Here is a 12751-nt window from a genome sequence, read left to right as displayed (position 1 = left end):
CCAGAGCATTGGCCTGAGCGGCCAAGAAGAGAGCAGGACTTTCAGTACAAAGGGAAAACCGTACAAGCACAACCGCAAAGGGACTCGAACCTTCAATCCCCTCATCCAAGGTCAGGCACCTTATCCATTAGGCCACATGAGAAAAGCTTCTCCAAGCACTCCTTTAGAAAAGACGGACACTGTTTCTCCGGTCATCTACTGAGGGGGCAAAGACACTCTGGGCACAAGAAGTCGAGTTGCCATAATTCTACGGAGCCAGGTGCAGGACTTTGGCAGGGAGGCTCAGGCATGGGGGATCGGGGTGCTGCAGATGGACCAGCTGTCTAGGTGCGGAGATTTAGTCACACTGAGGCCCAGGAGGGAGGAGGAGGAGGAGGAATCCTGCTGATGGGCAGTGGCTGTGGAGAAAAAGAGGAAGGGTTCCTGGGACTTCCCCCCCCCCCCCCTTTTTACCTGCCTGCTTGCTCTTGTGGTGGAAGGGGCAGATGCTCTCAGGAAGCCTGTTTTGTTAGTTCCCTCTGGGGCATCTGGCATTGGCCACTGTCAGAGGACAGGATACTGGGCTAGATGGACCTTTGGTCTGACCCACTCTGACTGTTCTTACGGGGTTTGCCAAGGTCACCTATGGATCTTCTCTTTGTGTTTCTGAAGGCTCTACAGGGCTGCATAAGCTGCAGCAAGTTTCTGGTCTTGGGTTTGATCTTGAGAAACAGGATTGTAGGTGAGGCACGGAGTCAAAGGGTCTCACGCCTGACAGCCAGCAGACGTGCAGGCAATGAGCCCAGGACAACTGGTAAATGTGGTGCATGAATGAGCCCAAACTAGAATGTTTCTTGTTGGCCTCAAAAGGTCATTGCTCAAAGGGAGCCATCTGGTGTGATGAAAAGAGTGACTCACGTATGGACTCGACTAGCTTGGGGAGTCCTTGCACTGGGGTTTGGGGGGGGGGTTAATATGTGGTTGGGATAATTCCACATCCATAAAATCTTACCGCTGGGTTTGTAATGTCAGACTCCAGCAAACATGTCCCTGTATGTGTGAAGGGAGGGGCTGTGAGGGGGAGGGACCATGTGGGTGTCAGTGTGAGGGGGAGGGTCCATAGGGGTGTCAGTGTGAGAAGGAGGGACTGAGAGGGGGAGGGTCCATGAGGGTGTCAGTGTGAGGGGGAGGGGCTGTCAGGGGGAGGGTCCATGGGGGTGTCACTGTGAGGGGGAGGGGCTGTGAAAGGGAGGGTCCATGGGGATATCAGTGTGAGGGGAGGGGCTGTGAGGATATAGTCACCTCCTGGCAACAGGAGCCCCCTGACAAGGGAGTTGAACTGCCCCCTCCTCCCAGGTGCTTTGGGGAGCCCTAGGGCCCAGCACGCAGCTGCTGTCCCTGCAGGGTCCCTGGGAGTCACAAAGGGGTGATGTGAGGTTAATGCCCCATCTGTCCTGGGGTGGGGGACTGGAGCCCCCGGAACAGCCCTGCAGGGGACTCAGCCCTGTAGTGAATTCACTGTCTGTGGAAAAGCACATCTAGGAATGGGGATTCCCAGCTGCATTAGAGCGGCATGAAGGAGAAGAAAGAGTTAAAGCTTTAGAAAATTCTGGGTGCGCTGGGTGTGAAGGAGGGTGCCCAGCTCTCAGTCTGCAGAACGGCCAACCCCAAACGTTCAAAAACCCTGAGTCAGGCTCACCAAAAAATCATGAGATTGGCTTTAAAATCAGGAGACTGTGTAAAAATAATAGATTTGGTGATCTTGTTATTTGCCTTCTGCTTGATGAGCCTTTAGGGCGCACTGGAGGGACATTTTGAATCTTTCTCCACAGCCACAAGGGCTAGAAATGTACTGTGTCTTTAGGAGCGAAGGCTGAAATCATCACATCTCCACTTGACTCCAGGAGCTGGGGCTTTAAGGAAAACAGTAAGTCTCATGAGACTCAAGGCAAAATCATGAGAATTGGCAGCACAGAGTCGGACTGAGTCTTTATTCTCCGGGATTTCCTGGAGCAGGGGGTTCCCAACCTTTTTCTTTCTGTGGCCCCCGCCCAACATGGTATAAAACCTCCACAGCCCACCTGTGCCACAATAATTGTTTTTCTGCACGTCCAGTAGATTAAAAGCCAGGGCTGACATTAGGGGGTAGCCAGCAGAGCAATAGCGCAGGGCCGCACAGCACAGGGGCCCCCCACGAAGTTAACAGGCTTTGGCTTCAGTCCCAGGTGGAAGGGCTCAGATTTCAAATTTCTGCCCTGAGCCCCAGCAAGTCTAACACCGGCCCTGGTTTCTGGTATATTTCTCCCCCCCGCCGAAACCAGCTCGCTGCCCCCCAGGGGGCTCCGGACCCCTGGCTGAGAACCACGGCCTTGGAGTTCTGTTTAGAAGAAGGGAGCAAAGCTGCTGCCTTTCCTGATGGCTGAACTCAGGCCCTTAGAGTGGGATATTCCTGCATTGCCAGCTGCACCACGAAAGCTCACTGAGCAGTTGTCTGCCCTCAGGGACAGTCTAAGCCTGCAGGGCCCCGGGGCGGGGGGAGGGGGGGAATGAAGCAGCTGGGTCAGGCTAGGCAACCTCATTCCCAGAGAACTGCCCTGGCTCCCTTCTCAGCAGCAAAGAAGTCAATTCCCCCACCCCTGATGAATCAGCCTGGAGCTAAGTGCAGTGCTGGGGGTTTCTCCTTTCACTCCTGCTGGGGAGTGCCGAGGTCCCAGGGGGCATTTCTAGCAGAGCATTCAGAACTCAACTGGGGGAACCAGCCTTCGTTACAGAATGCTCACATTCAGATGACATCTTTATTTACAGTTTTTATAATACGATATAATCCTTCAATCCTAGTGTCACCATCGATAACATGGCTTCTTCAGTCTGGTGGGATACCAAGGGTAACACTAACCAGCTCTTCAAATCCAAGAGAATGGAGATAAATCACCTCTCAGAGTCAATGCGGTGGGCCAAATCGTGTTTGAATGGACCCCAAAATCTTTTTATTTACTTATTATTATCATCATTATATTTATTTTTTATTAATATTTATGCTGGAGTCTAAACCTTGACTTGACCTTATCCAACAATTTTGGACCTTGACAAAAAATAATGTATTACCCCTAAGAATGGGGTTGTGTTACATTCCTTATGTCCTCATGCCATCTTGTGGCCATTTCCTTTCCCTCCTTTCAATGAAAAGCTTTGGTATTTGTGTAGAAACTCTATTTCTTCGGGAGAGATCCAGGAGTGGGGGCTGCCTGCATGTACCAAGCACCCACTAGATTAGAAGGTGACTGACAAACACCCTTAAGACGAGGCAGCCGTCCCTGTCAAAAAAATCTTCTCCCTTCTTCACTTGAGTGACAGGCTGAATCATTTCTTCAGCTCACAAGCTCCTCCCAAGCCTAAAACGGAAAACCATCTTGCCAGAAAGCAGCCCACTAGGACACACCATTGCGTCTTTTCCTTCTACCCAGAACCCCGCTTCATCTTCTCCTGAGCTGCAAGTAGCCATCCCTGGGATACCAAGAGGCAGGCACAGGATTCTACTTCCCAGCAGCCAACCGCAACTCCCCAGGCTTTGGCAGAACAAATGGTGGTGCTCTACTAACCCCACTTAGCCTCAATGATGCACTTAGCTACTGCTGTGCCTTCCTCAGCATGACTTTCCTCTTTTGCCCCATTCCTGCCTTACTTCCTCCTTTGGCAAGTCACACAAAGGAGGCCAGCAGGAAGAGCTGGCCTTTGGAGGCCAGCCTCCAAGGGCAGAGGAGGCCAAGCCGCAAGCATTCAGAAGGCGACTAATTCCTCTAGCTTCCCCAGGTTGATGCCAAGGTACTTTGTCCACTGATGTCACCACCCTCTATTGTGCAGTGGTTGGGGTTACTCCAGGGACGGGCCAGTGGAAGAAGGAGGAGTGCCTTGTTGGACAGCAAGAGGAGCTGGGAAAAGGAAGCCAGCATGTTTCTGCCTGTTCTTGGGCTGAGGTCCTTTTGCATGTTAGGCAAACGTAGTAACCACTACACTATAGAAACTCCATCACAGTGTGCTGCCCTGCCCCATACTCAAGTTCCATGCACTTTGGTGGTGCTCACCCTGGCAGACACCAATGGGTGAACCTGGAGAAAGTGGCAGCAGCCCTTCGCTAGGTCAGCTGGAAGAGCAGAGGACTGTAGTCAGGGCTCAGGAAGTCATCCTCACATCACCCTTGTGACTCCAGCTTGAAGGGGAGCTTCTTTTTCTTCCCCTTGCTGAGAAAGAGCAAGAGAAGAAAGAAAGGTCAGGTGGCAAACTGAGTGCAGAAGCCAATGCTGTCTTTTCCCATAGCAAAGCCTGAAATGAGGGACTTGCATCGGGTAAAGGCACTGCTGTGTTTCCAGAAAACAGCCCACCACTGCAGAAAGAGGGACAAAAGAGCATGCTGAAGCCTGGGATTGAACCAGGGACATTTAGAGCTTCAGTCTAATGCTTGCCCAACTGAGCTACTTCAGCACTTGTAGGGGGCTTTTTTCGCCTGCTGCTTGTCACCTTGAAGCATATTCTCAATAAAACATCTCTCCAATCAACAATGGACAATGCAAGACTGACATCGCTTGCTATTTTAGCACTTGAAAATGTCATCAACTAGTCTTTGGATCTCTCTAATGCTGTGCTTCAGTTCATGGGGGAAAGGTGAGACGAGCGATCTCTGAACAAAGGCCTAAGGTTAACATTTTAACGCTGTCTCTTACTGAAGCATTATTTTATACTGGCCCACCCTGTGTTGGTGACAGTTCCATTTCTAGATGTTAGTACATTTCAGTTACTGTTAAAATTAAAAGTTTCTATATGCTTAAAGGAAATGATTTTTTTTATTTGCTTATATATGGTATGAATAAATACAGATTTACACATCCTATCATGAAAATTTATTGTCTTATATGATAGAGAAAATCATGAATCCAAATTGTGCATCAAAATCATGAAATGAGCTACAAGTGCAATAAAAAACAAGGAATTCAATGGTTTAACATATGAAGCAGGGGTAGGGGGGACACCAAAGACACTTCGTGCCTGGGATGCCGCTTGGTCTAGGGGAGGCCCTGTCAGTGAAAGCAGGAGTTAGTTTCACATGCCTATTTTCAGGCTGTAATCTGGGGGCACCCTGCTCTGTGGGAGGTAGCCCAGACTCAGGGCTGGAACAGGCCCCTGATTGAGGGGGTGGCTGCATGGTTTACAGCGCTCTGATGTCTCAGGCAATGTGTCTCTCTGAAAGCCTCAGAACTGCATCCTGAGATGACTCCTGCGCTGCCTTTGCTCCTTTCACATTCTATAGAAAGGAGCAGCATCAAGGGTTAGGGATGAGCTATAGGTCACTATGTGGGTGGCAGAGACTTCAGGAGTAAACCTAGCACCCAAAGCAGAGGGGGAATATAAGGCTTTTTCTCTTTACTTAACCACGTGCTATAGCTCAGAGAGCTCTTTTAAATGTCTCCCCTCAGACAACCTGGGAAAGGGGAAGAATTCTTAGGTTCTAGTTTGATTTGAATGAGGATCACTGGAACCTAAAACCATTCACTGCCCTTTCCTAGAGAAATCCATGATGCACAGAACGGGGCTGAGATAAATGCTTACAGGAGTCAAGAATTGCTCCCCTGGAATACCAGCAATATTGGGCAGCTGGAAATCTCAGCAAAGGAGCTGAAGCCTTGGTGATTCAGACATAGATGTCCTAGGTACTGCATGGGAGGTTTAGGTTTCTTTTCTGGACAATAGCAGTGTGAGTTTTATTGTCTCAACATTTCAGTAGAAAAATTCAAACCCAAACTGTGTGTGGTGGGGAGATGGATAGCAGTTTCTTTGATTTTGGTTTAGTTTGTTCTCTTATTCTCATTTTAAAAGCTCTTGATCATTTTGATGGGGAAAATGTTTGTAGAAGGACAAGGAAAAGTAAGAAAAATTAAAAATCTGCATTGTAGTGAGGGAGTCTCTGTGTGCCAGGGCAGAGGTGGAGATTTTCATGGGGAAGGGGGTTAAGGGATAAATGAGAGGCTTTTGCGGGAACACGGGGATGTTTTTCAGTTTAATTTTTCCAAAGGGAAACCTCCCCACTTTCCCTGTTCTGCTGCCCAGCTCAGACCCCACTGACAACCCTGTGACGAAGTGGGAATAGGTGACCCATGACTCTTGCATTTCGGGAGGCTGGGCGTGAGTGATGGAAGCTCCCTAAAAGTGTGGGGGGGGGCATCGGTACCTGGACTGTGGCACTGCCCCCCCACTCCACTCTGCTATTTCTCCTCCCTCTCAGGACCCACCTGTGCTCCACCTTGCTCCCGTTTGGCCACTTCCTTCCCCTGCTCTGCCTCTTTGGCTGAGGCCTGCGGGTCCACCTTTTGTTCACTCCTCTCCTCCCTTGAGGCCTCCTCACCTGCTGCTTGTACTTCTCCACTCCCTACCCCAAGGTCTGCCCGCCAACCACACCTCTCTGCCCCTCCCCTGAGACCCACCCTACCCACCTCTTTCTTCATGCTGCTATTGTTATTCCATGAAACATCAAGGATGGAATAAAAAGCTGAGTTTACTCCAGGGTGAGAAAAGAAAGGAGCTACCCTCCCCAGCAAAGCTCAGTGACCCAGAGAAAACCTGCCTCCTGCTATTGCAATCACTGATGTACTGGGGATATGATGGGAAAGGGACTATCTGAATTATCAGGGCAGGAAATGGACAACAATCTACAGCAACATCATTACCACAAACACACTCTCCTCATGATCCAGCCAGAAGGGAAATGAGCAGGAATTCTTGCTGTTCAGCCCTGACACACAATGGCAGAGCAGTGAGTGTGTTGTGGAAGCTGGTCTGATGAAACAATTGGAATTGATCACTCAGTGATGTAACCCTTCTGCCTATCTAAGTTGGCAGCAACAAGGGCCGGGTTCTGTATCTAGGGGTTCTGTTTTAATAACGCAATGCAAAACCGGCTCGAGCTCCCGCCCAGGGACCTGGGACAATTATATACCACCCCCTGGGTGCCTCTAAGAAGCAATACTTCTCCTCTCGCAAGCACGGAGTCTGAGACCTGGTCTACACTACGGGTTTAGGTCGACTTTAGCAGCGTAAAATCGAATTAAGCCTGGACACGTCCACACGACGAAGCCCTTTCTTTCGACTTAAAGGGTCCTTTAAACCGGTTTCTTTACACCACCTCCGACGAGGGGATTAGCGATAAAACCGGCCTTTGCGGGTCGGAATTGGGGTAGTGTGGATGGAATTCGACGTTATTGGCCTCCGGGAGCTATCCCACAGTGCTTCATTGTGACCGCTCTGGATAGCACTCATAACTCAGATGCACTGACCAGGTAGAGAGGAAAAGACCCGTGAATGTTTGAATTTCATTTCCTGTTTGCTCAGCGTGGAGAGCACAGGTGACCACGCAGAGCTCATCAGCACAGGTAACCGTGATGGAGTCCCAGGATCGCAAAAGAGCTCCAGCATGGACCGAACGGGAGGTACGGGATCTGCTCGCCATATGGGGAGATGAAGCAGTGATAGCTGAACTACGTAGCAGTAAAAGAAATGGAAAAGTATTAGAAAAGATCTCCAAGGCCATGAAGGACCGAGGCCATAACAGGGACACACAGCAGTGCCGCGTGAAAATTAAGGAGCTACGGCAAGCTTACCACAAAGCCAGAGAAGCAAACGGAAGGTCTGGGGCAGAGCCGCAAACTTGCCGCTACTACGCGGAGCTGCATGCGATCCTAGGGGGTGCAGCCACCACTACCCCAACCGTGTGCTATGACTCTCTCACTGGAGAAACACACAGGGAAGACGGTTCGGGGAACGAGGAAGATGAGGATGGAGGTACTGTAGGTAGCTCACAGCATCAAGGAAGCGGAGAAACCGGTTTCCCCAACAGCCAGGATATGTTTGTGACCCTGGACCTGGAACCAGTAACCCCCGAACTCACCCAAGACCCTCAGGGCACACAGGAGACCTCTGGTGAGTGTACCTTTGAAAATATTTGTAAACATTACACATGGTTTAAAAGCAAGCGTGTTTAATGATTAATTTGCCCTGGCAATCGCGGCCAGTACATCTACTGGAAAAGTCTGTTAACGTGTATGGGGATGGAGCGGAAATCCTCCAGGGACATCTCCAGAAAGCTCTCCTTTATGTACTCCCAAAGCCTTTGCAAAAGGTTTCTGGGGAGGGCTCCCTTATCCCGTCCGCCATGGTAGGACACTTTACCACGCCAGGCCAGTAGCACGTAGTCTGGAATCATTGCATAACAAAGCATGGCAGCGTATGGTCCCGGTGTTTGCTGGCATGCAGACAATATCCATTCCTTATCTCTCTTTGTTATCCTCAGGAGAGTGATATCATTCATGGTCACCTGGTTGAAATGGGGTGATTTTATTAAGGGGACATTCAGAGGCGCCCGTTCCTGCTCTTCTGAACAGAAATGTTCCCCGCTGTTAACCACGCGGTGGAGGGGAGGGGTGAAGTGATCATCCCAGAGAATCGTGTGTGTGTGTGTGGGGGGGGTGGTTTACTTGTTTGTGCCGCATGTTAACCGGGAAACCGCAGCCCCTCCTTTTACATTGAAAACCCATTTTAAATGGACAACCCAATTCATCCTTGATATGGGAAATGCGCTACTGTTTGAAACCTTTCCCACATGTTAAGAACGTTAAAAAAGCCAAAACACTGTGGCCTACCATGGCTGCCTGCAAGCCGAAATATGCGACCTTGTAATGAAAGAGTGTACCCATTGTTCTCTAAAATGTGTCTTTTTTAACCACCTCTCCCTTCTCCTCCACCAGCTGCAAATGTTTCTCCTTCGCAGAGGCTAGTGAACATTAGAAAGAGAAAACGTAGGACGAGGGACGATATGTTCACGGAGCTGCAGATGTCCTCCCACGCTGATAGAGCACAGCAGAATGCGTGGAGGCAGTCAATGTCGGACATGAGAAAAGCACAATATGAACGAGAGGAGAGGTGGCGGGCTGAATGGCGGGATGAAAAGAGCAAGTGGCGGGCTGAAGACGATAGGTGGCGTCAGCTTGCAGACAGACGGCAAGAGTCAATGCTCCGTCTGCTGGAGCATCAAACTGATATGCTCCAGCGTATGGTTGAGCTGCAGGAAAGGCAGCAGGAGCAGAGACCGCCGCTACAGCCCCTGTGTAACCAACAGCCCTCCTCCCCAAGTTCCATAGCCTCCTCACCAAGACGCCCAAGAACACGGTGGGGGGGCCTCCGTCCACCCAGTCACTCCACCCCAGATGATCGCCCAAGCATCAGAAGGCTGGCCTTCAATAAGACTTAAAGTTTTAAAATGCAGTGTGTCCTTTTCCATCCCTCCTCCCCCACCCATCCCAGGCTACCTTGGCAATTATCCCCCTACTTCTGTGAGGAACTAATAAAGAATGCATGAATGTGAAAAAACAATGACTTTATTGCCTCTGCAAGCGGGAGGGGAGGGTGGGGTGGGGTGGTTTGTTTACAGGGAAGTAGAGTGAACCGGGTCGGGGGGGGCGGTTTGGAGGGTTCATCAAGGAGAAACAAACAGAAGTTTCACACAGTAGCTTGGCCAGTCACAAAACTCGTTTTCAAAGCTTCTCTGATGCGCACCGCGCCCTGCTGTGCTCCTCTAACCGCCCTGGTGTCTGGCTGCGCGTAATCAGCAGCCAGGCGAGTTGCCTCAACCTCCCACCCCGCCATAAAGGTCTCCCCCTTACTCTCACAGATATTGTGGAGCGCACAGCAAGCAGCAATAACAATGGGGATATTCTTTTCACTGAGGTCTGAGCGAGTCAGTAAGCTGCGCCAGCGCGCTTGTAAACGTCCAAATGCACATTTCACCACCATTCGGCACTTGCTCAGCCTGTAGTTGAACAGGTCCTGACTACTGTCCAGGCTGCCTGTGTACGGCTTCATGAGCCATGGCATTAAGGGGTAGGCTGGGTCCCCAAGGATCACGATAGGCATTTCAACATCCCCAATGATTACTTTCTGGTCTGGGAAGAAAGTCCCTTCCTTCAGATTTTGAAACAGAGCAGAGTTCCTGAAGACGCGAGCATCATGTACCTTTCCCGGCCATCCCACGTTGATGTTGGTGAAACGTCCCTTGTGATCCACCAGGGCTTGCAGCAGCATTGAAAAGTACCCCTTGCGGTTTACGTAGTCGGTGGCTTGGTGCTCCGGTGACAAGATAGGGATATGGGTTCCGTCTATGGCCCCACCACAGTTTGGGAATCCCATTTCAGCAAAACCATCCACTATTGACTGCACGTTGCCCAGAGTCACTACCCTTGATATCACCAGGTCTTTCATTGCCCTCGCAAATTGGATCACAGCAGCCCACACCGTAGATTTGCCCACTCCAAATTGATTCCCGACTGACCGGTAGCTGTCTGGCGTTGCAAGCTTCCACAGGGCTATCGCCACTCGCTTCTCAACTGTGAGGGCTGCTCTCATCTTGGTACCCTGGCGTTTCAGGGCAGGGGAAAGCAAGTCACAAAGTTCCATGAAAGTGCCCTTACGCATGCGAAAGTTTCGCAGCCACTGGGAATCGTCCCATACCTGCAGCACGATGCGATCCCACCAGTCTGTGCTTGTTTCCCGGGCCCAGAATCGGCGTTCCACGGCATGAACCTGCCCCAATGACACCATGATTTCCACATTGCTGGGGCCTGTGCCTTGTGAGAGGTCTATGTCCATGTCAATTTCCTCATCACTCTCTTCGCCGCGCTGCAATCGCCTCCTCGGGTGGTCCGGGTTTCGCCTTGGCATGTCCTGGCTCTGCATATACTCCAGGACAATGCGCGTGGTGTTCATAGTGCTCATAATTGCCGCGGTGATCTGAGCGGGCTCCATGATCCCAGTGCTAGCTATGGCGCCTGGTCAGAAAAAAGGCGCGAAAGTAGTATCTGATGTACCAGGAGAAGGAGGGAGGGCGGGAGGGAGGGAGGGCCGAGTGACGACATGGCGTACAGGTACAGGAACAGGGAATTAAAATCAAGAAAGGTGGCTGTGCATCAGGGAGAAACACAAACAACTGTCACACAGAATGGTCCCCCCAAAGATTAAACTGAAAACCCTGGGCTTAGCAGGCCGTTGATTTCACGGAGGAAGGGGAAGCAAATGAATACAGAACAAATCTATTTTTTACATCTTAAGGTGGCAGCCGACGGTGCAGCATGAGTGATAGCCTCTCCAGTATGATGATGACGGATACCAGTCATAATATACCATCGTCTGCCAAACGGCAAGGGGCTGCTGCTGTGTAGCAATGCAGCCCCACGTCTGCCAGCCCCACGTCCGCCAGCACCCAGCATCGCCCTCGGCCTCTTCTGGGTGCTTAGCAGACAATACTGGGCAATTGGCAGAAAACACTATACTACGATTGGTAGCCATCATCATCGAAACAGTAGCATGTCTGCCCAGGTGGCCATGATTGACAACCACTCCAGTACGATGACGATGGGTACCAATCATAATATACCATCGCCTACCAAAGGGCAAGGGGCTGGTGCAATGCAGCCCTACGGCTTCCAGCCCCACGGCTATCACTCATGCTACACCGTCTACCGCCAAAAGGCAGTTAGCAGCTGCTGCTGTGTAGCAATGCAGTCCCACGTCTGCCGGCACCCAGAGGACATATGGTGACGGTGAGCTCAGCTGAGCTGAGCGGGCTCCATGCTTGCCGTGGTATGTTGTCTGCACAGGTAACCCAGGTAAAAAGGCGCGAATCTATTGTCTGCTGTTGCTGTGATGGGGGGGGAGGGGCCTGACTACATGTACCCAGAACCGCCCGCGACACTGTTTTTGCATCATCCGGGCATTGGGATCTCAACCCAGAATTCCAAGGGGCGGCGGAGACTGCGGGAACTGTGGGATAGCTACCCATAGTGCAATGCTCCGGAAGTCGACGCTAGCCTCGTACTGTGGACGCGGTCCGCCGACTAGAGCACCTAGAGCATTTTATGTGGGGACACACACAATCGGCTGTATACAACCGGTTTCAATAAAACTGGCTTCTATAAATTTGAACTAATTTCGTAGTGTAGACATACCCTGAGTGTAGCAGAAAATGTTTAATAACATGAGGTAAACGACATCAGCATTAAATTGGAAAAACACCACAAACAGAATTCATAACACAAACCAGGAGCAAAAGACCCACCCCAGCAAATTGGGCTGTGTCCTTTCCCTTTGGTTCTTGAATCCAGCAACCCCAAAATCACCCAGAGTCCCCAAAGTCCAACACCCCCAAAGTCTCTCGGGTCCAGCAACCACCCAAAGTCCCAAAAGTCCAACAACCCCCAAAGTCTCTGTCTCTAGTCAGTGCAGCCCCAGAGTAAAAGGGGGGCACGCAGGGTGTTAAGAGGGCACCTTACGTGATCTGAGGCCGGCTGGCCGTCTCTCTGTGGGGTTCCGCTGCAGCCTTCACCACGAGCCGTTCCACTTCCTGCCGTCCCACAAACTGCTCTGCTCTATGAGCTGCTCCGCTCCACTCACCGACCTGTGAGCCACTCCAGCCATCTCCTCAAACAGCGCCGCTTGCTGTTTCTTGGGCCGCACCAACCATCCCCACAAGGCTCCACGCCGCTCGCTGCTCCTCCAGCCATCCCCAGAAGCCGCTTAACAATATAGCTTCAGGCTCCCCCACTATTTAACACAGCACTCAGGGAATCTCAGCTCTTAATAACTTTAGCTCTTTTGTGATTTCAGCTCAGTAGGGGAGCCCCAGTGCTGGTGCACCATTGGTCCAAAGTGAATTCAGCTCAGCAGCCTGTAAATAGAC

At 51.0% G+C, this 12751-nt stretch overlaps 1 protein-coding gene and 1 non-coding gene across 3 annotated transcripts in view; one reads left to right on the top strand and one right to left on the bottom strand.

Annotated features, from left to right (window-relative positions):
• The window catches only part of LOC128823020 (zinc finger protein 883-like), a 341706-nt gene that overhangs the window by 51457 nt on the left and 277498 nt on the right, over positions 1 to 12751 (top strand). The window lies entirely within an intron of this gene.
• Positions 4386 to 4458, bottom strand: TRNAF-GAA (transfer RNA phenylalanine (anticodon GAA)). The gene has a single exon. It is a non-coding gene; the product is annotated as a tRNA-Phe (tRNA).

The sequence above is a fragment of the Malaclemys terrapin genome, chromosome 15 (assembly GCF_027887155.1).
Source record: "Malaclemys terrapin pileata isolate rMalTer1 chromosome 15, rMalTer1.hap1, whole genome shotgun sequence".
NCBI lineage: Eukaryota > Metazoa > Chordata > Testudines > Emydidae > Malaclemys > Malaclemys terrapin.
The sequence above is the reverse complement of the archived record's forward strand: the minus strand, read 5'-3'. Positions and strand labels throughout refer to the sequence as shown.